A 27014-nucleotide genomic window follows, 5' to 3' on the forward strand; every position below is an offset into this window, starting at 1 on the left:
TTAAATAAAAAAAATTAGTGAAAAAACATAATGCCGGTTCACTTAAATAAGTATAATAAAAATTAATAAAATTAATAAATAAGCTCAAATTAATTTTATATTACAATTTCTATTAATAAAATTACAAATTGTTTTTTGGAAAGAAAATTCATAATATGCATATCACATGAAAAGAAAAATAAATAGTGACAATAAATATTCGTAACCACTATATCTCATAACTTCATCTTAAATATAACTAATAATAATATACTAACACAACCATATAAATTAAAGGTGTAGTCTAACTAATAGATGAAATTGCTTCCTTGGTCGAAATCCGACAATACAATTTCGAGCAAGATTGTGATTTCTGGTTGTTTAAAATTCATTTTTGAATGCACGGATAGATTCAACACCCTAAAAAATCCTTGAGGCACTCAAACTTTGTATATTAAACAACTTAAAATTATGATTCTTAAAGATATTTACAATATTTTAGGCAAAACTGACTAAACAAACTGCCATAAAAGGGTCATTTTGTTTATTAGTTAGACTAAGCATAGATTAAATAGTTGATAACATGGATATACATCAATCCATAATAAACATCAAAAAACTTATTTTATGATACATTTCAAGTTGCTTAAATAAAAATTAACTAAATTATAACTTTATTTTAGATTATTATTTTATTATTAATGATAAAAATAATTAATATACATGTAACAAGATTCTTAACCATGGAGATTCATCCCCACTTTATTATGAAGATTCTTAATATGTAAGTAACTTTTTTTACAGTACCATAGGCCAATATGATGGCTTATCAATACCACATGCCCAAAAAACCATAACTCATTTCATATGACACTTGTTCATATGACATTGTTTTTTCAAATAATAAATTTAATTAAAGGGATAATAGGGCATAACTACTTTGTAGATAAGTCTCAGCATTTGATTTGTGAATGCTACTAAAAACATTCCATTGAGGTTTAATCCCTACCATCCAGCTAAGAATTATTGATAATTAAATTTCTTGAAGCCCTATTCCAAAATAAACATAGTATAGGCTCACTGAAGAGTGCACCATAGTTATTCTATTTGAGAGCTACAATATGTCAAACTACGAGACTTGACTTGGGTGGGGAGGATTACAATGCTTCCATCCAATCACCGATGCTGAACTCAATTAAAAACACACACACACACACATCATGCATATCACACTAAAAAAAAAACACACAAATTATAAAATATGTGACAAAGAAAAATGCCATAAACATATGTACGTAATTATATGTATTATGATTTTTTTTTGGAAAAAAATTCTATTATTTGGAAAATAAGAGTTTACATCATGGATTACAATCTTTTGGTTGATCTCTCACATGGAACCAGATCATAACCAAAAAAATATTCTCTTAAGAGAGAAGATGAGGAATGTGTATTCATGTGTATTTGCAATGAGATATTTGTATGATAATTCTCATGATGTGAGAGACTTATAAAGCCCTGTAGATGCTGATATGTTTCCTGAATTACTGTTATCGATTGGATCATTATATTTTTTTTCATCCATCTTAATTCTTTCAAAGTGGAAAAACTGGAGGAGTCACCTCATGGGATAATTTTTATTTGCGGAACCCAGTTTGGAAAAACAGGGTCTGAAACCTTCAGGGAGCATTTTGAGGCATCAGACGACGTTTTTTGGGGGTAAAATTTTGTCTCTTCAGTGCACACCTTTTCACGCTATTCTACACACATATGTATTTCCAACAATGTAAGAATCACGTCAATTAGAGTTCGCATACGAAAGTTATGCCACTAAGAAGTTGACCTTCTTGTCCTCACCACCATAATTCAAGAAGATTCCAAATCAACCCCCATTATTTATGGAAAAGGGGATAGCCACATGATTATGATGTAGAAGAATAGAAGATTCTACATTGTAACTCTGGATAAGAGTTGAGGTAGTCAAACCTAACAACTAGTAAGCTATCAGGCTATGTTATAACCAGGCCACTAGGAGGAAAGGTGTTCCATTCTTTCAAGTGCATTTGTTCCATAACCAAGCAAAAATAGCCAAGGGGGATAGGAAATAAAACAAACAAAGAGAATTTTTACATTGTATCATCCCATGGGCCACACTCCATACTTATTTGTACTTGCAACCATATTTCCATTCAGAGAAAGAGAGTAGAGTGACCTCACCTTCCACCTGGTTTTTTCTCCCAAAAGGGTTTCCCAAAGCATATCCTGTGTCAAATGTATGTGCGAGATTTTATTTTTCCATTCTATAATTTTTTGTGTAATTTTCATTCACATGCATGCACTATTAACAATAAATATATAGATCTAGAATTATAATAAACTGTAATAGTGTAGAATTTCAGATTTTAAATATAATATTATCAGATATGTTGTGATGAATTGTCTAGTGGAATATCCATGAAAATTTACGGATCATATTGGTATTACAACAGGTTTCTTTCAGTGAATTGTAGAGATTTATAGGGGATCTAGATCAGCTAGGCCAAAATTCATAAAACACTAATCATGGCTGATGAATTTGTGAATAACCTTCATGATCCTACAAAGGAGAGGTTTTCATGACTATAACAACAATTTGCATATATAAATCGTAATGTAAGTCTCCTCATGACAACACCGAGCAATAATATTGGGATTTTCAGAGAAGATGGGGATTCTAATCCAGAAGAAAAATTAGAGGGGGGATCAAGAGATCAGGAAGAAACAAAGAAAGAACCAAAGAAAGAACCTAGAAAAGATCAACCTAGTTTAGGTGTCGTGAATCAATCAGAAACCCTATTTAAAATGCAAGCAATGTTTGATATCGAGCCGTAACACAGTGAGATCGAGGATACTAAGTTGAATCACTATTTGTAGCAACTAGAAGGGTATTTCAACGGCCATCAAATTGAGGAAGAACAAAAGATCTCATTTGTGTGGCTGAAATCAGAGGGCCATGCCCTAACATGGTGGGAAAGCTACATGGATACCCTAAGGTTGGAGGGAGATCTTGTAGTGACTAAGTGGGAGGATTTAAAAACCCTCATTAAGTCAAATTTTTACCCTATTTGGTATGTAGAGGACCAGTGGATTCAGTGGCACTAGTTTAGGCAAAATCTAGGGCAAAGCGCATAGGAGTACACTACAGAGTTCAGAAAGATGACCGTAATGCTAGATATCCCCCCAAAGAACCCAAATGTATCCCTCAAGTATTTTGGGGGTCTACACCACCATATGTGGGAGTAAGTGATGATGTTCAAGTCCAAATTAGTGGAAAAGGCTTATGTACAGACATAATATCTAAAGAACATAAGCCTAAAGAGAGTGCAATCAAGTGGATCAAAGTAAAAGGAGAAACAAGATGCTTCTAAGGAGGGGAGGAAGAAGCAAAAAGGCAGAAAAGATAAAATGATGATAACTACAACACACCAATGCAAATATTTGAGCAACCACTTAAACCACTACAACAATTACGACCATACAAAGGAGAAGTACTGGAAGTTGCATCCAGAGCTAAACCCAAAGAGCAAAAAGACAAATAATAATAAGAAGAGTCTCATGGCCACTGATTCGACCAACCAGATTGAAAGCAGCTTGGATGTGGATGAGAAGATCGTTTGTAAGTCAATGCAGAAGGAGATGAACCTGAGTAGCCTTCAGCAATAGGAAGAGAAAGAAATGACCAAACTCTTCCATATAAATATACAAGTCAAGAAGACAAAGATCGATGCTCTATTTGAATTAGGATTGTAGGTGAATATCATTATAGAAGAGTTGGTCAATAAGATGGGTCTAGAAGTTCATGATCATCCAAGCCCATATCCACTATGATGGGTAAATAAGGATGCAAATTTGAAGGTAACAAAACAATGCAAAATTAGATTTGTTATCAATGTTGATTTTATTGATGAAGTAGAACTAGATATGGTTCCCCTTGATGTATGTGGAGTCGTGTTTGGGAAAACATACATGTACATGGGCGATGCAATATTCATGCAAATAGCCAACCATTACTGGCTCATCAAGGATGGGAAATCGTTCATCATCAATGCACACAAAGGAAAGTAAAAAATTTCATTGGTAAGTTCCAACCAAGCTAAGAAATTGATTAGTTCTAGTAAGAAGTATGTTTTATTGATTTTAATAGAAAATCAGTCTATAGAAGAGTCAGTAAGAGGTAAGGTATCCATGGAGGGGTGTTTAAGAAACATAAACATCAACTGGAAGAGTTGCAACCGGAATACAAGGATGTGTTCCAAGAGCCTAAAGGGTTAGCACCTAAGAGGGAAGTGGAGCACGAGATCTAGCTATTGTCAGACTCCCCATCCCCAAAAATTGGGTTGTACAAACAATTTGTTATAGAATAAGTGAGGTGAAGAAACAATTGTAGCAATTGCTAGAACAGGGTGTCATTCGACCAAGTACATCACCATGTGGGTCACCCATCATCACTGTGTCGAGGAAGGATGGGACTTGGAAGATGTGTATAGATTACAAGGAATTGAAAAAATCACGCTCAAGAACAAATACCCCCTGCCTAGGATAGGTGATTTGATAGATCAATTGAAACAAGAAAAATAATTCACTATGTTGGACTTAAAGTCTCGATATCACCGTGTTCGAGTCAAAGAAGAATATACTTGGAAGACTGCCTTCAAAACCAAGCAAGGTTTGTATGAGTGGTTAGTCATGCCATTTTCCCTATGTAATACATCAAGTACATTTATGAAATTAATGAATGATGTATTGTTCCCTTTTATAGATTCATTTGTTATTCTCTATTTGGATTATATACTAGTATACAGTGCTACCTAGGAGGAGCACATCTCACATTTGATGCAGGTGCTAGAGACATTAAAGAAGCACAAGATGTTAGAAAATCTCAAGAAATGTGAGCTTGTACAACAACCTTTGGTGTATCTGGGGCATGTGATAGGTGGAGGAGAGATGAATATAGATCCTACCAAGATGGACGACAACATTAAATGGCTAGTGCCTACTAATGTTTATGAGGTTAGGAGTTTCATTGGAGAAACACAGTACCTAAGGAAATTCATAGCCTCATTTTCAATGATAGTAGTGGCAAGAGTTTCCAACAACAACACGTGGCAAGAGTGTCTAGTGGAGAAGGGGTTAGCTGAGGGATTTCAAGGAGTTAAAGAAGAAGATCAATGCAACACCAGTTTTTGCATTACCAAACTTGCAACAATCCTTTGGAGTGGAGATAAATGTGGGTGGGTATGCTATGCGAGTGGTCTTGATGCAGGGAGGAAGATCTCTATGCTATCATTATGAAGTATTTCGTGGGACAGTTTTTAACTACCCTACCTATGAGAAGGAGCTCTATGCCCTGGTGCAAGATGTAAAGAAGTGGAAGCACTATCTTATGGGAAAGGAGACAACAATCCACACATATCACAAACCACTATAGTACTTGTAGGCCCAAAGTAACCTACAACAGACTAACCATTACAAGTGGATGGGGTTTCTATTGTAGTTTCATTTGGTGATCAAGTACAATAAGGGAAACAAAAACATGTTGGCCGAAAAGATTTCAAGGCCAGCCACACCAAAGATCACAACTGTGGGGACTCTTATGGACATGGATCCATTCACCCATGATGAATATAGAGAGGCATATTAATAGGATAAGGACTTCAGGAAGGTGTTTCAAAAGTTATAGAGTCAGAGTCATGTGCACAATGGTGACAACACCGTTGAATTCCATCTTTAGGATGGGTTATTCTACGACATGGATAAGCTATGTGTTCCTAAAGGTGAGTGATTGCAACTGATTAAAGAGGCTCATGACTCTAGGGTCTTAGGACACTTTGGTGTAGGGAAGAATGTGGCCAACTTGTAGAGGTATGTGTATTGGCCCAACATGCAAGAGAAGGCAGTTAGGTTCATAAGAGGATCCATGATTTTTTGTACCAACAAGCCTAGCGATAAGAAACAAGGTCTATATCATCCCTTACATATACCCACTTGTCCTTAGAAACACATTTTCATAGACTTTGTGGGAGTTTTACCAACCACTAGGAAGGGACATGACTACCCGTTCATGCTAGTTTATAGGTTCAACAAGATGTGTGTTCTGATACCTTGTAAAAAGACCAACAGTGGGTGAGAAGAAAAAAACTTGGTCTTTGGACAAGTTTGGGTGCACTTTGGGATACCAAGGAGCATCAATTTAGACAGGGATGCAAGTTTTCTTAGTGCATTCTAGACTACATTGTGGAATAAGATGGACACGAAGTTAAATAGATCTACACCATTCCATCCATAGGAAAATGGGAAGATAGAAGTAATTAACAATAATTTGGTGCAAATTTTGAGGGGATACAACCAAAAGCATTTGAGTACCTGGGATGAAATTATAGTATATATAAAACATTCTTACAATGGAGCAATCCATAATTCTATACGAAATTACCCATTTGAAACCTCTTTTGGATATTTGCTGCCTTCACCTTTGGACATTGCATATGGGAAAAAAGGAGGAGTGAGGGAAGATCTTACGTGAAGCGCCTTAAGGGTTGAAAGTTTGTAGAAAAGATCAGGAAAATCCATCTACAGTTATAAGAGACACTGCCGAAGTCACAAGAGAAATATAAGGGCAGGAATGATCAACATAGAACAAAGAAATCGTTCAAGGTGGGAGACAAAGTATGGCTATAGTTAAACAAAGAGAGGCTACAAGGGTCTGGTAAGAAAATAAAGGCTTTGAGGTATGGACCTTTTCAAATATTGGAAAAGTTGGGTGATAATGCCTATCGACTTAGTTTACCACCATATATGCACATTTACTGAGTTGTGGATGTAGATAATTTGAAACTGTATGAGCCTTCCATGCTATATTAGGAAGAGGAACAAGTTCGAACTTCTGTGGAGGATTTGGCACCAGATGCTTAGGAAAAGTTGACTGAGGATACAATTTTTTAGAAGAGATCCAAAATTACAAGATAGGGGCAACCTGACTTTTGGCAGATTGGGTTGAAAGGACAACTTCCAGGCAAAGCTAACTGGTACACCAAAGAGAAGGTAGAGGAAAAATTTCCTTACCTCATTCGAAGCTTTTGGGGACCAAAAGCCTCCCAAAATGGGGAGGTGTAAGTGGAGGAATCAACTCATGGGACTATTTTCACAAGCGAGATCTAGTTTGGAAAAACATGGTCTGAAACCTTTCGAGAGTGTTTTGAGGCATCAAATGCTTTTTTTGGGGGATAAAAGTTTCCACTTTAGTGCATAACCTTTTCATGCTATTCTACACACAATTAGCTTTGAAATTGTGTAAGAATCACGTCGATTAGAGTCTATATGAGAAAGTTATGCCACTCAGAAGTTAACCTTCCTGTTCTCACTACCATAATTTGAGAGGATGCCACGTCATCCCCCATTATGCATGGAAAAGGGGCTAGCCATGTGATTATGATGTAAAAGACTCTAGAAGAGTCTAAATTGTAACTTTGGTTAAGAGTTGAGGTAGCCAAACCTAACTACTAGTAGGCTATCAGGTTGTGTTATAACTGGGCCACTTGGAGGAAAAGGGTTTCCATTTTTTTGAGTGCATTTGTTCCATAACTGAGCAGAAATAGCCAAGGGGGATAGGAGATAGAACACACCGAGAGGATTTGTGCACTGTAGCAACCCATGGGCCACAGTCCATACTTCTTTGTACTCGCAACCATATTTCCATTTAGAGAAAGAGAGCAGAGAAACCTCACCTTCTAGCTGGTTTTTTCTCTCGAAAGTGTTTCCCAGAGTATATCCCGTGTCAAATCTATGTGTGTGTGTGTGAGATTTTATTTTTCTGTTATCTATTTTCTTACATAATTTTCATTCATATTCATGCATTATTAACATTAAATATACATATCTATAAATTTAATAAAACTGTAATAGTGTAAAATTTTACATTTTAAATATAATATTATCAGATTTGTTGTGATGAATTATTCAATGGAATATCCACGTCAGTTTACATGTCAATTGCAAAGTTGTTTACATGTTTATGCATGTTGGTATAATGAACTAAGTTAAGATATACTATGTATGATTCCATTGCTTGACATGGTCATGCACATTTGAATATTAAGTCTATTCACTGCCCTTACATTGAAATGAATGTTTGTTAGAGGATTTAATAGTATACTGTTGTGCTCGCTTTGGGCATGGTATGTTGTTGTTGTTTTTGAAGTGTAGGGAAATGTTGTCACAGCTTGACTTGTTTCTCTGCCTGTTAGTGAGCACATTGATATCTATCAATGTATTATTGCTAGATGGAGTAGTTGTAATGATGACGTTGGAATTAATGGTTCATTCTTGTCATGGTCATGGATTGAATGAAACTTGAATGCAAGGAAGGCTTGGCAAGCCATTGAGACTCTTAGAACTCCGAAGTCTAAGTATCGCAGGAAGACATACTTATAATTGGGCTTAATAATTCTTATTAGAGTCATGATAAGAGTTCGAGCATTTACAAAGGATTGAGGGATTTATTAACCTGTGAGGATTACCACTAATCTACAATTTAATCAACCACTTAATGATGGTGCTTAGCTCTAACTAATGTTGTGTGAGTTGCACCAAGTGTTATGTAGTATTTCTATGGAAATGGCCACAAATAACAGGAAGTGCGAGGGCACTTAGGGAAATTGTTTCCGTCAACAAACAAAGATATTTACATCTTAGGAAACAAAGATAGCGCTCCATCGGATGGGGAACTTGATGTCGAGAAATGAAAATATTCATGTTCCAGGGGACAAATATTTGTCTCCATGGGACAAGAAATTTAATGTTGTGGGGAACATAGATGTGTTGATCAATGTGGAAGGTTTCCAATAGTCCATAAAACTTCATAACGTGATTTCATTGCAAAATGAAAAGGGATTGACCTAGTGCGACCATGACTTAAGATTAGGTGGCAGATGCTACGCAGGACACGAATGACATGTATGTGTGACATGGCAAGATTTTCAACGCGACACATTGTCAGCGTGACATATGGAAACCAAGAATGGCCTTTTTGGATGACCAAATGATTGGTTTTTGAATGACACATGGCACCACTATAGGATGCCATGTGGTAGGATTATGTCACCTTGACGTAAACAAGACGTCGTAGGAGTAGGTGACATGGAGGTTAGGCTAATGTGACACCTAAGAGACATGTGACAGGGGTTTTGTGACACCACTTGGCTTAGGGAACGCCACCTGGTAATGAGGTGGAAGTGGATATGGCTGAGTGACAAATCACCACAGACCTTGGAGCCTAGTGGTATTTTTATAGCGTCTATTTGTAGTGGGTCGTAGTAGACAAAAGCCACATAATGAGAACCTCCTCATTACATAACACAGATTTTCACGTCCCAATGTATCATAGAGGATGGAATGGGGTAAATTATGAAGGAATAGCATGTGACATGGGTGTGCTATAATGTGGCAATTCCATGTGGCCATACTTGTTGATGTGGCAAGGTTAAATGTTCAAACCTTTAAATCAGCATAATTTTAAATCTAGGACTCGGATTGAGATAAAATTTACATCGCTAGAAAGCTCTTGACAAGCTAGATGCAATGGTGTTATCCAAAGTTAATTCTGCTAACTTTGGTGAAGAAGGAATTTTTTGACCCCATTTCCATAATGAGACCATGGAAGTTGGATTAGTCAAAAGTAACACCTCCCATTCAATCTAGATTACTCCAAAGGGGTGGGAGGGAGCATTACACTTGCACTAATAAATTTATTTGACCTAGACAAAGCATTGTGAGGTTTATCTATTCTCCAATGATGTTTTTATTATTATTCCATTCTCAAGTATTAAAGATTCACAAATAAGTTCAATAAAGTCATCCACATACCACTATGTTGGGTTAGACCTTGAATTTATCTCCTACTTCCAAAATCTTGAAGGATAGAATTATAAGGTAGATTTGCATACCAACTGTAGGGCCAAAATGGAGGAAGGTGCTATTTGAATTTAAAAATGGAGCCCAATGTAGGGTGGCTTGGGGAAGGGGTGTGAGTTGATCACCTTCACATGCACCCCCATGATGATATATGACAATAGCATGATGACTCTTTACGACACTTTTGCCTCGTCATGACAATGATATAGTTGAGTAAATTTAATTGGTCTTACATCCTCTTGCCTTGCAAACTTGTTCCTCCATTTAGTGTGTTGAAAAACTATACCACGGCTATTAAGACTCCTAGATGTAGAATTCATTGGAATACATAACTATTATCAATTTATCACTCCCCTCACCTAAGTTCCCTTGTGAATCTGATTTTAGAATTGGGGTTGAAGTGCATGGCATTGCTATGCCTTCATGAAGAATTTGGAGGTATCATAGGCTATGGGGATAGACTTGAGTAAGGGTGGGAAGACGGCCAAGGCTATGGATCACTATCCTTGATGTTGTGGTCTCTATGAGGTGAAGAGCCCTAGAAAAATGACTTTATTAATGGATATATGATGTCAAATAACTACAAGGCTTGGTGGCATGCTTGGTTGTTCAAGCTACATAGTGGCAAGAGTGATTTGAAGAGTGTATGGTCTCCAACCAATATTGAAAAAACTTTGCACCAAGAGCAAGGGACCAATCTCCTTGAATAGGAAATTGAATCCCATGCCACTCTATTTGTACTTAGGATTAGGCACCTGGAAATATCCTTAGCCTTGGCCTCCTTGTAGCATTTGGTTGCACATATCATGGCTCATTTGGCCCTTCTATGGTTCATTTGGACCTTCGCTTGGATATTATACACTTTGTGGTATTTGATGACAACTCCTCTAACTCCAATAGTGTGTTAGTGGCCCCTTCTCTAGTATCCATATCCTCTGACCTAACAAGAGACTAGAGAAAAATGGTATGATGGTGTTCAGAAAACTATTATCACTACTCTTTGATTTAGAGTTACAAACAGTAACAATTTGGTCTAGGAAGTGAACTTGATCTGGTCATTACAATTTAAGATAAGTTTATTTTATTATATATATTATATTTTCAAATAATATAATGTTTAAAGCCATATATTGAACAACATCACTAAATTTAATAAACTTCCCTTTTAAATTTTTAGATTTACTACATTTACCCAGAGAAAAAAGACAATAAATAATATTTTTATACATTACAATTCTACCCTATTCTTTTAATATTAAATCTCTATCTTCTATGATTAAAAAATAATAATAATTACTAAAATTTTAATGTTAATTTTTGCTGAATATTATATGTGTAAGTATCAGATTACGAAAAAGTAAGGATGTTCTCATTGTCATTGACATTGACATTTTATTATTATTATTATAAATCTGACAAACTTCTGCGAAGAGACGTTTAAGGTTCTTCCAAAGGTAACATAAACATAGCACTATAAATATGAGCAGATGAAACTCCAAAAACAAATATAGAATACTAACTAAAAAAATGTTATCGGTTATCAGTGCTTCCGAAAGGCGTGAAGTGGTTTCTTAATCTAGTTATTATCTCAAATGGGCTGCACAATCCTCTGCAATATCATCAGTACTCTCATTATTATACCTAATACCACCGTAGCACCCTCAAAGTGGTTTTGTTGATTGGATATGCACTCTGCAAACGCGCTAGTGTATTTAGCACTCTCTGCACATTAGGGCCGAAGCACAACCACACTCCGCTGCTATCTATGTATATACGTTTACCATCCCTTGCCATATATATATATATACGTTTACCATCCCTTGTGTGTATATATATATGTGTATACATATCATTTCTTGTGCATTTTTTTCAAGTTGGTCTTCAAGAACATGAAGATGAGGAGGTGTTTAGATTTCTTGGATGGTATTGCAACTCATCCAATATTGATACATAGTCGAGTGAACCGAACTGTAATCTGGATTCTCACGTTCATGATAGCCCTGGTTTTTGGTATAGGCCTGACCCTGCTGATTCTGCTGATAACCCTCCACCCACAAGCTCCTCAGTGGGGACTTAAAGAGATCCACATCAAAGAACTGGACGCCTCAAGAGCCAGTGACTGTGATGGGGCAGCTGCCTGCCTCAAGACGAAGATGGAGGTGAAAATCCTAGCGCACAATCCTATAAAAAAAAGAGCGATATTCTATGAAGAGATTCACATTGGTGCCCTTATGCTGGAGGGTGTGCAGGTCGGGGGAGAGTATGTTATAGAGCCATTTTATCAGGAGAGCCTTCAAACTAGCACCATAATGGCTGCTTATGGGTCGAATGAATCAATCCCCTTGGATGCCTTCACGTGGGGGAGGCTGCAGCAGGGAGTGGGAGAAAGAGTTCTCAGAGTGCAGATCAGAATCCATGGAAGATCGATAGTGAAGCTCATGAAATGGGTAAGGCAGCGTTTTAAGTTTGTGGTGGAATGCAGTGCTCATTTCAGTATTCCTCGTCATAGTACATTCACTAAGTTTTCTTTCCATCTATGTAGAGATAAAACTTGAGTGGTTGTTGGGAAGAATGATTGGTATCTTCACATCTTAACAAAAACGATTAGGATCTTCTTTATCCAATTTCAACTTCTGCATATTACTAAAAATGATTAGAATCTTCGTTACCCAAATTCGATTTTCTCAAATAAGAAGTGATATCATAAACATTGATGTAACCATGATTTAGTATTTGCTACACACATATATTTATAACTCTCTTATATCATCCAAAGCTATTGCTACAAAAGCAATTTGACATATCTGGTTCTTGCTCATTTCTGCCCATCAACAGCTATTTCTACAAATTTTCTTGAGAGATAAGTAATGTAAAGCAATATGAGATATCTCAGTGATAAATATCTCACTGCGAATAAATGAACAAAACAAGCATGAAATATTGAATAAATGGATAAAACAAATATAAGATATTGTGACCAAAGTAAACCAGTTTCTAAGGCAATGGAGAGCAAGCCCCTTGATTCATGTGATACTATTGTCTCTGAAGCTGTCAGGTAGTAAACTGTATTGGTATCCATGTCATGCCCTTGGGTTATTTTTCTCTGTGGTAATTATAATGTCACAAGCTATTATTATATTGGTATATCTTTGGATTCCTGTTGTAAGTGCGCTGTACACATTTCACAAGATAAAAATAGTTTTTTTACATATAATATATGTTATTGTAATCATTTAAAATTAAGCTTAATTTTAAATTGATGTAAATTTTATTTTTATTTAATCTATAATAAATAGAGTATTTGAGTTTGAATAGGTATTATTTTGTCTCTCTAGATTTATTTACTTTTAGATATAATTTATATTATTGTAATTATTTAAAATTTAAAATTAAGATTTTAAATAGTATTTGAGCTTTAATAAGTATTTTTTTTTTTTAAGTTTTTGGCAAAATTATATATATATATATATATATATATATAAACTAACTAACTAATTGATGTTGGTTATATTAATAAGAAAAATAGAGAATTACATAGAGATTATCATCATTTTCAACCAAACAATTCAGAGAATTTAAGGAAACTGAAATCTCTACTATCCCATCCCCCATACGAAGTCCAAAGCAAAAGTTACTATGTAGTACATGATTAACCAGATTTATAGCCCATACATAGAAAGTACAACATACATTCATAATAGATTGACTTCAATCCCAATACACTAAGGAAAACCAAACATAGAGAAAAAATGAACAAGATCATTGACTCCCATAATAGCCTCTTCAAATGGTACACAATAAGCAGAGGCTCCATAAAGCCACTAGGTTGCAGGTGGCAAACTCCAAGAACCATGAAGAATCCAAATGGTGTCCAAAGGAAGCAACATATATCAAGTAAGATTAGCCAATAAAGTTTTGTAGAAAACTACTCGTGTAGATCTTGTGGTTCAAATAATATTCATCAACCTCAGAATAATACAACCATGAACCATAAGTCATATTGGAAGAGAGAAGAGACAAGATAACACCATAATGTAAAGTATACCATGCCGCTAAGTGTATTAATTGAGAAAAAGAAATACAACAAAGCATAGAATCGACCACACAAAGTTAATAGCAAACACAACAGTCCATCAAGAAGCATATAAGTCATATCCAACAACCCATAATAGAAAATCAACCACGGCCAACTCAAGAACCTAGTGCCAAAAATAGAGTCCCTCAAATGCACATAGAAACCAAAGGATACCAACTTTGACTTTGAGGACTTCAAAATAGAACATGAAGTCTTTTGATACTCAATAAGCATAATAATAGCAAAATTCACTTCACTCCTAAGATTGTAAACAAGCCACCATAGAAGAACCATAGTTGTAGATTGCTTAAACCAAAAATTGTATAGCAATAAAACCATGAATTCCACTACCATCAATCTTGATTAGAGGAAACAATAGTAAGAGGTTGACCATGATTTGTAGGGGATTCACCATAATCAATTGGAGGATCAGTAAGATCGCCTGAAGCAGAGTTTCTCACCAGTAAACCATCAACACGAGCCAAGCAGGAATCTACATTGTCCAAACAAAACCTGAGATTGTGAATCATTCATTTTATATCTTCCAAATGGGATAAAATATTATAGGTCTCCACTTGTTTATCTTTGAATATCAAGCGTAATTGAGTGACCATTTGCTAGTGTATGACCATCAAATTCAAGAAATTAATCTTTCTCTTCCTAAATCTACTAGGGTTAGGAACCAATTTCACATCATCACCTACCAATTTAGAATCTGAATGATAAGGCATATCCTCTACCTCTTTGCTCTCTAGAAATAAAATATCCCTCTAATCTCCAAAGGAACATAATCGAAAAAGGTAACATTGAAAAATATACATAAAAGAAAAGAAAAGTTATTCTCTTTATAAAAAATTTGTAAAGTTGAGATTCTTTACATGGTGTAGAGTTATTCCTTTTGTATAATATTTGTAACTTTGAGATTGTGTATATGGTGAAATTCTTGTTAACACAAAAAAAAAATATGAAGAAACAAAAAATCCTAGTTAAAATTATTTTTTCTATATGATATTTGTAAAGTTAAGATTGTGTACATGTACATTTATATTAGTTTTATGCATGTTGGGTTGAAGGAGAAATTTGGGGCAAAGAAGGGGTATGGAGAAAGTTTTTGAATTTTTTCCCAAGTATGGAAGAACTACAAGAAGGAGTAGATACCACAAGTAGAAGATAGTGCAAAGGCTTGATAGGTCTATGCTTGATATATCACGCAAAGGCTCTATAGATGGATGTTTGACAGAAGTATGCACAATAACCATTTATTCTTCAACCAATGGGGTATCTTCTAGCAATGTAGGCTAGTTAGACATGGATTAAGGTGGCATATTTAGCCTGAGATGCAATGATGGATAGTTGAGGAGGGAACATGCTAGAATGGTTCAGGTGGGTGAGCTGGCATGCTAAGTTGGAAAAAGATTCCTCAAACTGGATCTAGTCAACCTTTACAATAAAAAGGATGATCATTTCTAATCAAGTGTTTCAAAGTTTGTTCCTAGTTCAATTCTAGTCTTGATGCTTTGTTGATTTTTTGTTTTGTTCTATCTGAGTACTCCGTTTGAGCATACTTTGTTATGTTTTCTAAATTATGAGTCTAACGAGGATTATTATGATGAGATTTAAGATGATATCTAGTGTAAACATTGTAGGTATTTGAATTTTATGGTGTTTGTCAAAGGGATAAATCAAATATCTATTTTCCAAGTCTTGCTATTGGACTAAGGTGTTTATGTATAAATCTGTGTTTTGATTAATATGAATATAATATATCGTCATGAGTTTTAGTGTGTAATGTTGTGTCTAATAGAGAATATCATGGATGGGATTTCGGTCTGCATGGAGTTTTCTGTTACTGTAGCTATTTAGTTGTTATGTATAATTAGAACAATGTATAAATAATGAACTCAAATTTTGTTGTTTCTCGTTGAATTTATACCATGCATTTATGTTAAAGGACTATCAAAGAATAGATTTCTCACCTAATTTGTAGGATATGTGAAACTGATATTGTATAAAGAATATTTGAATATTAAAATGCATGGGTTAAATAGTGGGAGCATGTATGTTGAAGCCATGGGGATATCTACGACGCACTATAACTGCGACAATCTGGGTTAGGTATTTGTAAGCTGATATAGCCTTCTATTCCCTTAACTCCTTTCACAACCTACATAGGTTTTGTAATCCCATTGCATACCTTAGGTGAGACCTCACCTCCTTGTAGGTGTTTCCAATGTTGATATCCTTGGGGGTTTTGTTGGAAAACTCTTGAACTTTGGGTCTTTTCCCCTTCTAGCACCAACAAATGATTCCATTGCCATGAACTAAAACCTTGGGGTGAAAAATGGAATGTGAAGTCCAACTTAAGAGGAGATTGAATAATGACTCAACTAGAAGAGGTATGAGTTTGTAGTAGAGAAAACCAGAGTTGTACACATTTCTTTGGAATCATGGGTGAGGAGATACCTGTGTGCCGAGGTTGACAATATTTTCTACAAAAAGTTCCCCATTATATTGTGGGAGTGGCTTAAGTACCAACCAAAGTGATGGGGATTGGGGCCTTATCTAGGGCCATACTGGTGGATGCTTGAGCTGTTGCATAGAGTGAACACTGTAAGTAATTCTATTTATAGAGTAGTAGATTTCTAGTTAACTTGTGTATTAGAAGGGTTATTTTCTAGAATTTGCAATATAATCTACATAATATTTTAGTGTAGCCAAGGGGGATTTCTTCAAAGAATAGTGGGGTGGATACCTAATAACATTGTCTACCTTGATTAAAATGTTGTTGTGTGGCAACAAAATAATGTCATTACATCTTCATACCATGAGCAATTAGAGCCTTGTGTGACATAGGGAATTGAGAGGTTGGTCTAGGGTTGAATTGATGTGGAGAGAAGGACAAGGGGTGCTAGGAGCGATGAAGATTCATAAAAGTGCACTACAAGCGAGTTCAAGGACTTAGCGGGAAAACAAGGGTATATGTGAAGAAAGAGGACAATGTTTAGGGAAGAAGTTGGTTCAATGGTCAAGGAATAAGTACAGAGGGAGCAAAGATATTCCAAGAGGTGGAGAAGTACCATTGGCATCATTAGTCCCATAAAAGAAGAGGACGGCATGTCATCACCGAGAGTGGGTGAGACAAGAAACACAATCGGCTTCTTGCACAATGGAACTAGATATGTTTGCAGTCTAACAAAAGGGGAAAGGATTGTGACAGAAGGATAACAAGGAGGTGTGTCACACAAAATCACATCATATAGCATGGGGAAATTTTAGGTTACCACAAGGATAGAGAGGAAGAGAGAGTAGAGATGGTTGTAGAGGAGGAGTGTCTACACCAAGAGTGGAGCATAGGTCCATGGAGAGCACCCTCAATCCAGAGTCAGGAAGGACACTGCAAAGGAGAAGAAGAAGGGGAAGTGCGACATCCAAGTATAGACATGGAAGGGATAGAGGAAGAGGAAGGAAAAATTTACATAGAGGAATTGTCACACCTTAATGTCCCAGTAATAGCCATTGATGCCCTATATTTAACCAACCACCCTGTGCACACCTTCCTAACTAGAGGTAAATTCTTCTTTGTTTGATGATTTTTCTCGATTATTAGTTTCAGGACAATGTACCCACTTGGATAGTGACAATAGTAGGGAGATAGAGATAAAAGTTAGAGTAGGAAACACAAGTACACGTATAACTGTAGGATAAGCTAGGGGAAGACAATTGAGAGGAAAAATATAGGTTACTCCAATCGAAATAAGGACCACGGACTTTAAACAGGTAGACACTAAGGGGTTGACCATGGTAGGTGTCAATACAACATTGCAATTACCAGTATTTCATGAGACAAGGATTGAAGATCTGAAACAACATTGGTTTGTATGTTAAGTCTCTGGACTATGAAGCAAATTCCAAATGAAGGAATGAAAATTGCACAATTGGAGACTACCTTTCATGTTTGTGCACTCATATGGTACATGAATTTTAAATCCACCACTCCCCTGGGACAACCTCGCACTTTGGAAAAAATCAAATATGCATTACTGAAAGAATTCCAAAAACCCAACCAGAGTCCAATTCTTAACAAATATTGAAGAGATTAAGTAGGTCACCAATTAATTGATGTGGGACTATGACTAGAGGTCCAAATTTTTTATGGAGAGGTTGAATTTCTAGATCCCTGACACACAACATTAGGAGTAGTTCATTATAGGGACACTGCCACATATATGTATTCCACTAATGTAGTAGAAACTCATTTTGCAGCTAGAGATACCAAAGATTGCAATGCGGCTATGTTGTAGCTACAATAAGCCCCCAGTATTGATCTTATCTTTTGATAGTAATGGGGAACCTCTAAGTAAATTTTACTCTTATGTTGCTTTGCTTTGGTTCATTATTTCAATTTTTTTGGGTTACATTTTGCGATAGCTTTTAATTTGCCAAAATTTGGACATAAGGTTGGATAACAGTGCCATATAGGTCTTCATTTTGTTCCCATTAGGTCTTATTAGTTGTTTTTTCACTCTCTCTTTGCATTATGTAACTTTGGTTTTGACCTCTTAAAGGCGATGTGGCACCTTCAATTTCCATGTCACCTCATTTATTTGTGTTTAATATTTCTGGTTGATAACTTGTCCACTAGCTTGACATACATGCATTTTAAAAAAAAGGTGAATCTCTAGAAAAATTTGTAATGCATATTGTAAATAACAAAAAAAAAACAAATGTAAGTAATTATTATTTTCATTGTTTTTCAAACCATGATTATGTAATATATTGAGTTAATATATTATATGATATTAATATAGCGATTTTATGATACGTCTATATAAAAAAAGCAACATTATATGTAAATGAATTCTATGTTTAATTCATTGTATATTATTTGTTTTAGTACATATAATATTTAATAATAAAACTAATAATACATACTATATATATATAGTATTATTTATTAGCTGAAGGCTTCCCTATATTGATGGCCGTGATTGAGTTTTGTTAGAATATTCTTAGTTTGAACATGTGATCTACGACAAGTATTTCGAGGAATGTGAAACAAAGCGGTTAAATAATATTTTAATATAATATTTAAAATGATCAACAAAACCATCTTTTCCATGTTGCGTATGGAGTGTTGTATGCAAAGACAGGGCGGCCTCTCGAAGCATTGTAGGCAGAGACAGGGTTGCCTCTCGCCTCCCCAAAGTGGTGACGTTAAGATAAAAGAAGATCCAGCATAGGTTTTTGTCCAACAACCAAGGGAGATGCACAGTGAGTGAAAGAAACTGCATTGTAAAGGAATTGGGGAATTGAAAATGAAAGTAGACTTAGTGTGTATGATGGACTTGTCTCTGTCACACTAAGAAGTTAGGATTCAAATGAGTAAGGATTCATAATTGGGAGGAAGAAATATTTTTCACTCTGGTGTGGAGAAGTGAATGATGGAGAACCAACATTTTCCACCACCTTATTTGTTTCATTGGTTGCTTGGTTGGTTGTGCTTCAATTTAGGTTTTCATTGTTTTTATATACTCCATGCTCATGTCAAATGCAATTTTTTTTCCAGTCTAAGATACCTTTACAAAATTCTCAGGTTGCTTGCACCATATGGTGTTTTTATTGAACAAGAGGAAGTTGATCAGTCAGACGATGCAGATATCAAGAAAATAAAGTACGACTTGATGGGCATTTCAAAGTTGTTGGTGCATGGTGAAAATTAGCAAGCTTGTGGTCCTTTCCTGCTCCTGATAGAAGACAAGGTCTACCTTGAAGATTTTCAACATTTGCATGAATCTGTCTTGGAGGGATGCTACACATTTAACAAATCTTATGGAATGAGTCCCTAGGAATATCTAGGTTGTAATCCCTAAGCCAAAAATATTTTCAATGAGGCCATGGCTGCTAACACTAGAACTGTCATGACTTTCATGGTCAAGATCTATGAAGATGGGTTTAAGAGTATGGACACCTTGGTAGATGTTGGAGGAGGTATGGGATTTGCATTATCCATAATTCTAAAGGAACATTCACATATTTTTGGCATTAATCTCGATCTCCCATCATTGCCACTGCGCCTCACATAACTTGTAAGAGTTGTAATGTTGGTCATCGTTAATATAAATTTAGTGATGTAACATGCTAACAACAAGATGATGATTTATAAAAAGTTGTAACTGGGATTAGTGAGTGTTGCAGGAGTGGTGCATATGGAGGGGAATATGTTCGAGCACATACCTTTTGTTGATGTAGCCATGATGCAGGTGATGAATTTATCCATGGTTTCGCATTTCCATAAGAAATTTCCAGATGCTATTATTATCTCTAATACATATTAAAGGCTAAAAATAACATATTATCATTATTGTCGTGGATTATACATGACTAGGAGGATGAGGAGTGTCTGAAATTACTGAGATTATGCTACGAGGCAACGCCAGTGAATGGAAAAGTTACTAGCGGTCAAATTCCACTTTGGACTACTCATTTGATGGATATGATGATGGCATTGAATTCCTATTTTTGAGAGGAAAAAAATTGACCTAAATACCACCTCGTTCGGACAAGCAGAAGTTGGTTTTTTTTATTTTGTGCACCCACTCATGGATATTGGATTAGGTTGGCTTCACCCTCATGCACACTTGGACAGGTTGGGCTCAACATAAAATGGACATTGTTGAACACCCCTAGAAGCCTATAAATACAAGTTACCTATAAGCTCATTGGGACATCATCACATCAAGCATATTCTTCTCTTCTATTTGATTTGGTTTGACACATTAACGAAATAAAAGATCATACGGAGGTTTGAAATCTCAGATCTGAAGGTCATAAAAAATTAGGGTTTTTGTTCCGGACATTGGCACATAAATGGGAAATTTCGTCCTTAGACGTTGTGTTGGCTTAGTGGGTTCTGACCCAGGTTCAAAGTTAATTGCGCCAAACAAAACCCTACACTACTAACCCTTTCGGCATCAACCCACGTAGCGTAGGCTAAATCCTCGCCTGAAGCAGTATGGGGGGATGTTGGAACCAAGTTTCCGCATCCAGAGATCAGTGTGATGTCTTTGATTGCCCTAGATCTACCTTCACATAGATCTATAAGCCCCTAGGGCTTGGTACTGCAACTTCCTTTAAATGGCCTCTAGACCTTCACGAAGGTCTACGATAGGTATTCGCGAACCCTTAACAGTTGAATCATCCACTTACGCGCATCAGGAAATAACCCTAAATCTGAGCTCGCGCTGATCTACTTAAGTATTTAATATACATAACAGACTGTATTACAATATTCACGAAAGTACTTAACATGCATTGTGTATAGTTATTAAGATTTTTTCCATAGAGTCGCACATCAATAGATCAATATTTCATAAAGACATTATTCAATCACATCATATATCACAATCATAATTAAATAGAAGTAAACAAATAAACACAGGAATTCTTCAACAATCTTCTTTATTGATCTTCAATATGGTGTTACAAACTCAAGACTACCCTACGCACTCAGCTACAGGAGTCCGCGCACTCAGCTACGGACACTACTCTAAGCCTCTGCACACTCAGCTACAAAGCCTTTTTCTCCACTACGACTCACTTCTCTACGCTATCTTCTATTGACCCATTACATCCGTCATCATCATACCATGCCTTAGAATATCTAAGACACACCTACTTATACAATCCCATGGTCCGCAGATCATGGGTGGATCTCAAAACCGAATCAACTTTACATAAACAAGGGGCTAAAACCCATTTTACTCCTAATTACCTATGCACTCCGCATCCACAAATCACGGAGATTTTACATCTTTTCACAAAAATTACATCAAAAATTGGGTTTTTAACCCCAAAACTAACCTAGGGGTCCCCATCCCAATAGGCCCCCAACACAAAGGTCGTGACTCGCCCTCGAGTCACTCGGTTGGCACTACGATATTGTTGTGAAGATCCCCCAGCTCCACCTACACGACTGCAACCTTGGTAGCACTCTCCATACCTTCCTGCTTGAGTTCTTCCACTAGCTGCTCTGTAGCTGGTCCTTCTGCGACCAACTTCACCGTTTGTTGTGTCTACTGCAAGCCCATCAGCTTCTCTTGAATTTTGGTCATGGCTTGGAAAAATTGTTCTAACCAAGGCCCCAACCTAACCTAAAGAAAGGCCTCCTTCTTCTGGGATTCTTCTACTTGGGTGAGGAGCTACTTCCCCTCCTGCAACTTGGCTAGGCACTGCACTGGAGAAATTGAGCACGTCGTCGCCCTGACCTCATCATACTGCTTCTGCAGCTCTCGAACCTCTGTGTTCAGTATCTACAGGTTTGGGTCTTCCTACAAAGTCGTGACCAACTCCATTTCTTGCTCAAATAAGGTCGAGCAATCGGCGACTACGACATCCAAAGTGGTCATCCCTTCTCTTATAGTGACTTCGCGCTGCTCCCTATCCTCGGGCAGGGTCCTAGGCTGTAATTTGAGCTGCAGCTCTGTTATTTTCATGTTGAGTTCGAAATGAACTCATCTAACTTTTGTCTTTGCCTCGTGCACTCCAGCGGCTAACTTCCTGATCTTAGCTCCTGGCGGTCCATCATCTACAATGTGAAGTTCTGGCATCCTTCTGCATGCCTCTGCAACTGCAGACTCGAGCCTGGAACTCTGTGCCTGCAACGTTTCCTTTTCCTTCAAGGCCTACGTTTTCTCGATGAACATCTGCTCATTGTTCACCTTGTATTCACTGATCAAATTGAGAGAGAGTTTCTCCCAAGCTCTTAATTCCCCAGTCACCCCTATCTGCAGCACATGAAGAAGCTCATTGGGGAGCGCTCCAATGTTCAACCCGATGTTCTTAAGGGTGCTCAAGATGATGCAGTCATTGGATGACTCTACACGTAGGGACCCTTTGGGGAGTGCAACAATGAGAAGATCGAGGGTCCAATTTCGCAGCTTGACTCATCCTCGGTGCTAGGCTCATTTGTGCTACGCTCGCTTGACCCACACCCACCTGTATCCTATTAGCCTGGATCTGTAACTCGCGTAGATCCTTTTGGACTCTCCCCAACATCTACAGATATTGCTGCTCGAACTGCTACAACACTTCAGTTGTAGTATCCTTGATTTTGTCATCGATTTCTTCGAAATTTCCCTCTGTCAGTATCATGGGATCACCTTGTGACTTGTCCGACTTTTGCTTTTTGTGGGGACATTCCCACTGCTCCTGTCCGCACTTCTTTAGTCGAAACAGGGTGCTCTGCCCCTCATCTCCTTCGCCGCCTTGTTCAGAATGTTCTTCCTCCTCGGTCTTGGGTGAAGGGGACTTGCCACTTCACTCTGATTCGTGCTTCTCTTGCTCAGCCTGCTCCTTAGCAGCACGCTCCTTCTCCATCCGGGCCTTCTCTACGACTTCCTTCTTTCTTTGTGCGGCCAAGGTTTGTGCAACCTACTTGGCTGCATCCTTTCTTTTCTATGCTGTCGAGCTTCCCATGCCCTTACTGGTTCCGTCATCCAAGTCTGATGGGGCATGCCACTCTGATGGCCATCGCCTGATTACCTCCTATATGTTTGTCTTTGTGATGAAATATGGCAAGTCATTCCATTTCTGTTGCGGGTCCTTCCGTGCTTAAATGTAAATTTGGTGGAAGTTAGCTTTGAATGCAGCATAAGCTGACAACAATGTGTACAAGGTCGGGGACAACCTTGGGCGCTGGTTGACAGCCATGCGGAGGCTTGATTCCATCAAAAACAGAACAATTTTGTTTTTGTGACCCACGGGGGGTCCTTTATAGCACATAGGGAGGTGAACTGCACAGCCTCCAGTAATCCTTCTTTCAACGGAGGAAACTCGCTGTCCTCTAGCAGCTCCCATGTAACCAACACAATGGAGAGAAGAAACCAAGCATAGTGGAATGGCTTGGTCTCATCCTGGACCTCGTGGCAAATCGCGAGGAATTCCATGCATAGGTACCTTGACCAGTTGAACTGCACACCCTTCATGCATTGTGTAGCTAGAGAGACCACAGGTGCCGGAACTTTGTCCATGTGACACTTCCTCTGTTATGAAACCAGCTCAAGAAAAGATAGAAAAGATAAATCCACGCCTTAGAATTCAGCCTCTTCGAGGGGGTAACCTCCTTTACATTACATAAATGTACAATTCTTGGATGATACAAATGACAAAACCTCCTTTCTATATATAGGAGTCTAAGGAGTCACAATATAATCCAGCAGACCTAACAATAATAATATAAAGCCACAAAAATAACAATGGAGGGATTCTATGGGGCACAGAAATAACAATATGGGGGTAATAGGGGCACAACAATATAAATAGGGGTATAACTACAATAGTAATGGGGTAATCACTAGTATTATAGGGACCCAACATGCCCCTCTCCTTCAAAAAAGTGTTGTCCTCAACGCTTGAGTAGTTCTGGATACTTCTGCATAAAATTCTCATCCTCCCATGTGGAATCTTCAGCGGATAAGTTCTTCCACTTGATAAGATACTCTGAAATTGATCGATTTCGTAGCTGTCGAGTTCTTGTTTCTGTGACTGCTTCCGGTTCCAATATAATTTTTCCTTCCTCGTCAAGTTCTGGCAATATTGTTTGAATTGGGAGCTTGTCACCTATAACCTTCTTTAAACATGAAACATGGAAAACTGGGTGCAATCGAGAAGCTGCAGGAAGCTCCAATTTGTATGCCATAGTACCAATCTTTTCCAACACCTTGTACGGACCATAATACTTTGGTGATAATTTATTATCCTTCTTAGCTTGCTTTAGGGACATTTGCTTATATGGTTGTAGCCGTAGGAATACCCAATCACCTACATCAAAACTTCTTTCACTGCGATGTTGATCTGCCTGTTGTTTCATTCTATTTTGTGCCAACACGAGGTTATCCTTTAAGAGTTGGAGGACTTGTTGTTGATGTTCGATGTGATGTTCCACTGCCTGAACCTTAGAATTTTCTCTTAAATATGATGTGATGGATGGTGGTTGATACCCATAAAGTGCCATAAATGGGGTCATTTTTGTTGCTGTATGGAAGGAAGTGTTATACCACCATTCAGCCAGAGGCAACCATTTGACCCATTGTGTCTGTTTATCAGATACAAAGCAACGAAGATATCCTTCCAAACATTTGTTTACTATCTCAGTTTGCCCATCAGATTGAGGATGATAAGATGAGCTATGAGCTAACTGAGTACCAAGACAAGAAAATAATTCTGTCCAAAAATTTCCAGTGAAAATGGGATCTCTGTCACTTACAATAATCTTTGGGTTTCCATGTAGCTTTTGAACTGTTTCCATAAATGCAGTAGAAACTGTACTGGCTTTAAATGGATGTGATAATGCACAAAAGTGTGCATACTTGGTAAGTCTGTCAACTACCACCATGATGACACTCTTTCCCTCAGACTTGGGTAAACCTGTGATAAAATCCATTGAAACCTCCTCCCAACGTTGGCTTGGAATGGATAAAGGTTGTAATAGACCCGGTGTCTTAATTGTTTCAACTTTATTTTGCTGGCAAACCAAACATTCCGCCACAAACTTTTGAATATCTGATTTAAGGCCATCCCAAAAAAATTCCTTCTTAACCCTGTGGTAAGTTTTTAAAAATCCTGAGTGCCCTCCTAAGGGAGAAGTGTGCAATTCCATAAGAATCTTTTGTTTTAGCTGGGAATTCTTACAGAGGTATAAGCGATCTTTGTACCATAACGAATCATTTTGCCAGCTAAATGTATCAGAAGTACTGGAATCTTGTTGTAGCTTTCGAATAAGTGCCCACACTTCTTCGTCATTCTTCCATTCCTCCCTTGCTTCGTTTATCCAATCTGGTTGGATAATAGAAATGGCACACAACAATGCTTCCACATCCTCATCCTTTCTTGAGAGTGCATCTGCCACCACATTTTGCTTCCCTTTTTGTAGATGATTTCAAAGTCATAACCCAACATCTTTGTGACCCACTTTTGTTGCTCTTCAGAGGATAATCTTTGTTCTAAAAAGTATTTAAGGCTATCATGATCCGTTTTTACCTTGAAGTGTCTTCCCATTAGGTAGGGTCGCCATTTCTTAAGTGCATGGAGTATTGCCAACATTTCCTTCTCATAAATAGCTTTGCTTAAAAACTTTCCCTTGATTGGACGACTTTCAAAAGCAATGGGTCTTTCATCTTGCATTAGAACAACACCAATTCCATTTCCTGAAGCATCACATTCCACAATAAAGGTTTTTGTGAAGTCCGGTGTAGCTAAGACCGGTGCTTGGCACATTGCCTCTTTAAGATGTTCAAAGGCCTTTGTTGCTTCCGAAGTCCATGAAAATGAATCTTTCTTCAATAATGTTGTTAGAGGTGCTGCTATTCTCCCATAATTCTTAACAAACTTGCGATAATACCCTGTCAACCCAAGAAATCCTCGCAGATGCTTTATGGATGTGGGGATTTTCCATTCCTTAATGGCTTTAATTTTGCTAGGGTCTACCTTAACTCCTTCATGAGATACAATATGACCCAAATATTCCACCTCCTGGACTCCAAAGAAACATTTGGATCTTTTTGCATATAATTGTTTCTCCTCCAATAGTTGTAGCACCCTGTCAACATGTTCAACATGATCCTTCCAAGACTTGCTGTAGATTAGTATATCATCAAAAAATACTAACACAAATTTTCTAAGGAATGGTTTGAAAATTGAATTCATCAAACCTTGAAATGTTGAAGGTGCATTGGTAAGGCCAAAAGGCATGACCAAAAATTCATAATGACCCTCATGAGTTCTAAATGTTGTTTTCGGAATGTCTTCAATCTTCATTCTGATTTGATGATATCCCGAACGAAGATCCAACTTGGTGAAGTAAATTGATCCATGCAATTCATCCAGTAATTCATCAATAACAGGAATGGGGAACTTATCTTTAATAGTGAGCTTGTTGAGCTCCCTATAATCTGGACACATGCGCCATGATCCATCCTTCTTGTGCACCAATACTACTGGAGCTGAGAAAGAACTT

The sequence above is a fragment of the Pinus tabuliformis genome, chromosome 2_1 (genome assembly GCF_031772625.1).
Source record: "Pinus tabuliformis cultivar Carrire ecotype Pingquan chromosome 2_1, CPIR1, whole genome shotgun sequence".
Taxonomy (NCBI): domain Eukaryota; kingdom Viridiplantae; phylum Streptophyta; class Pinopsida; order Pinales; family Pinaceae; genus Pinus; species Pinus tabuliformis.